This window comes from Lipotes vexillifer, unplaced genomic scaffold, assembly GCF_000442215.2.
Source record: "Lipotes vexillifer unplaced genomic scaffold, Lipotes_vexillifer_v1.1 scaffold727, whole genome shotgun sequence".
Classification (NCBI taxonomy): Eukaryota; Metazoa; Chordata; class Mammalia; order Artiodactyla; family Lipotidae; genus Lipotes; species Lipotes vexillifer.
In genome coordinates this window covers 358,738-362,569 of record NW_006771347.1, presented here as the reverse complement: position 1 = coordinate 362,569, position 3,832 = coordinate 358,738, and the positions used below count along the sequence as shown (strand labels likewise).

General features: G+C 41.0%; 1 protein-coding gene across 1 annotated transcript in view; it reads left to right on the top strand.

Annotated features, from left to right (window-relative positions):
* The window catches only part of MED12L (mediator complex subunit 12L), a 335,022-nt gene that overhangs the window by 327,879 nt on the left and 3,311 nt on the right, over positions 1-3,832 (top strand). The window lies entirely within an intron of this gene.

The window sequence follows — 3,832 nt, the reverse complement described above, 5'->3', positions numbered from 1 at the left end:
GGACCATTTAAAAATACGGATTCCCAGCACATTTGCCCCAGAAATTCTAATTCAGGGGCAAATGTGCTGGAGCAGCCTAGGAGGACCCTAGGAGGATGACTCTCTAAATTTCCCCTGGTGGCTCTATGATTCCTTAGCCACTCATTACATATTAGCAGAAATAAAATTTTTATGAAAAGTAGGCCTATTTATCAAAATAAAAACTTAGAAGAATGACATTGTTTTACATTTTCGAAGCTTTCTTTGACGTCTGAGTTAACAGAAGACATTCAGTTTGTTGCGACGTCACACGCTGTGTAGCAGCTGGAAAACTGCATTGTATACAACTGAGAGAATGAAAGTGAAAAAAGTAAATACTGTCTTAATATTACTGTGAAAATGGTTTTGACCTTGCAGATACCCCAGTAGACTCTTGGGGTCCCCCAGGCGTACTATGTCTTAAGGCCATCCAGCAGACCACCCATCACTCCCCTTGCCACCCCCCATCACACACACACACGCTTCCCCAGGCACCTAGTTACCACCTTGACTCCTCAAAATAAAGAATCTGACAAGATCACTACAGTGTTCTGTTCTATAAATTACTCTGTTTGAAGCAGACTTTAAATGAACATAAAGAAGGCAGCTAAGTATTCGTTGAATAAATGAATGTTAAATATTTATGCACTGTGTACCTTTAATCAGCTGATAAATTAAGATTAGATGCCTTTGCAGCCAACCATTTAGAAAATCTGATTATTTTCAAATAAATTAATATTTGGAAGCTAAAAGTTCTAACTAAGGATAGCACTGGATCATGGTTATTGAGCTCTGAATCCAGAAAGCTGTCTGAATTCCAGCCCCAGTACTTAAAACAGGGATCATGGGCAAGTGACAGAAGCCCTCAGAGCCTGAGTTTCTTCATCTGAAAGTGAGAATAACAGCAGTAAAGGTTCACGATCCCTTATACTTATTTCTGCAATTCAGACACCTCTAAAAATGGAAATTTTCTTTGAAATTTCACTGAACCAGGCAAATCTGACCTGAATTCCTTTGGTAGGAAAAGCTCACCTGCATGGACTTGAAGCTCTTTTCATTTATTTTACCTGATCGGACTATTTGTGTATTTTCCTGCAGAGATTAGTATGTTTGATTATGGTACTTTGTAGACCTTGATTAGTCTGTGTATTATGAATGTTTCATAGTTAAGTCAGATAGGCACTGAATTCCAAAACACATCTGCCCCAAGGACTTCAGATGAGAGACTTAGGATAGGTCTTACCACGTCAGGATTAAATGGGCTAATGTATACCTATAATGTCTAGAACATTACCTAGTACCTAGCACCATATTAGGTTTTGTTAAATAAGTAGGATGATATTTCCATACAGATTGCCAACAAACCCATGAAAGAATGCTCAACATCACTAATCATTAGAGAAATGCAAATCAAAACTACAATGAGGTATCACCTCACACCAGTCAGAATGGCCATCATCAAAAAAAATCTACAAACAATAAATGCTGGAGAGGGTGTGGAGAAAAGGGAACCCTCTTGCACTGTTGGTGGGAATGTAAACAGATCTAGCCACTCTGGAGAACAGTATGGAGGTTCCTTAAAAAACTACAAATAGAACTACCATATGACCCAGCAATCCCACTACTGGGCATATACCCTGAGAAAACCATAATTCAAAAAGAGTCATGTACCAAAATGTTCATTGCAGCTCTATTTACAATAGCCCAGAGATGGAAGCAACCTAAGTGTCCATCAACAGATGAATGGATAAAGAAGATGTGGCACATATATACAATGGAATATTACTCTGCCATGAAAAGAAACGAAATTGAGTTATTTGTAGTGAGGTGGCTGGACCCAGAGTCTGTCATACAGAGTGAAGTAAGTCAGAAAGAGAAAAACAAATACTGTATGCTAGCACATATATATATGGAATCTAAAAAAAAGAAAAAAGAAAAAAAAATGGGTATGAAGAACCTAGGGGCAGGACAGGAATAAAGAGACAGACGTAGAGAATGGACTTGAGGACATGGGGAGGGGGAAGGGTAAGCTCAGATGAAGTGAGAGAGTGGCATGGACTTATATATTCACTACCAAATGTAAAATAGATAGCTAGTGGGAAGCAGCCGCATAGCACAGGGAGATCGGTGCTGTGTGACCGCCTAGAGGGGTGGGATAGGGAGGGTGGGAGGGAGACGCAAGAGGGAGGAGATATGGAGATATATGTATATGTATAGCTGATTCACTTTGTTATAAAGCAGAGACTAACACACCATTGTCAAGAAATTATACTACAATAAAGATGTTAAAAAAAAAAATAGGGTGATATTTCCAAATAAGTGTGGAAACCCCTGAATAGGAAAGAAAGCTCTTCTTATTTTACTAACATTTCCACATCAATGAAAGATGAGTTTTTGTTTTCTTTTTTCCTCTTGAGTTGGGCAATAGGGAAAAAAAAAAAAAAAAAAAGGAAAAGTGCTGTTTTCCTGCTTTGTATCAGGGAAAATAGTAACTTTGGTGGAAGTGTACCTTCCTTGTTATTTGGAAATTGAAGGCACTTTAGAATTAGTCATTCTGTTCATTTTTATTGAGCACCTACTACGTGCCTGGCAAGCTGGATACTAGGGCTACATAAGGGAATAAGCCCAAGTCTATCCGCAGTCACCCGTAGTCTAATGGGAGAGAAATGATTGAGCCAGTGGTCATGCCAAATACTTGGTTTTAAAAGAATTAACCCGGCAATGCCTTCTAATTTAGGATTGCCAAATAAAATACAGGACTCACAATTAGTTTGAGGTGCAGGTGAACAATGATTAACTCTTTAGTAGAATGATGTCCCCAGTATTGCATGGGACATACTTAAACTAAACGCAGTTTTGTCCTACGCAATATTTGGGACGTACTTAGAACCAAAAAATTACTTATAGTTTATCTGAAATTCATATTTAAGGACACTCTGTATTTTCATTTGCTAAATCTGGCAACCCTAACTATGGTCCTGGGCTATTTTCAGCCATATTGGCAAGCTCTGAGTAGGAAATAGATATTGCACTCATATTGGGTAATTGAGTTTTTAAAAGAAGACTATTTATAGAGGTATGGGCAGGGTTAAAGGACACTAAGGATGATGCAACAGCCGGGGCTGGAAGCAGTTACTACCCCCAGGTCCCAGAGGGGCAAGGAGGAAAGAAACAGAGAGGGCCGCTGACAGGCGCCATGGCCGTCCCAGGGTGAGATGCGTTCCACCAGCACAGACCCAGTAGGAAGGAAATTGGCAAAACAAAAACCAAAAAAAAAACCCCAAAACTTTATTCTGCTCCCTCCCGTCTTCACTCTGCTCCTGTCCTGCAATCTTGGGAGTGCCCCTGCCCTCGCTAGAGGCCAGGAGGCCAGGGGGCCGGCACTCCATACCCAGGTGGGTAGGGGATGGGCCTATGGAGGTAAGTTAATTCATTCCGATGTGTATGTGATTAAGATATCCTTGCATCCAAACACATCCTTTGCTACGACAGTGATAAGCCAAGCCGGTGGGGGGGAAAGAAGGTGGGGAGGGACAGAAAGGGAAAAAGAAAAGGAAGAACAGAGTGACAGTCTGCAATTTGAGGGTCAAGGAGAAAAGTGAACCAGCACTATGAATGATTTTAATCAAAGGTAATTCTGTTTCCACCACATAGGTTCTTTTTCCCCTTTGGAGTAACCACCTCGATTTCCTGTATCAACTTAATGGCTAGAACCAGGGCACTTGGGCCCTTATATTATGCCGGCACGTGTACGACCCTGGAAGGCAGCACCACCTTAACGTGTGGTCCTTGGTGCCTCCCTGGGCTCCCCCCC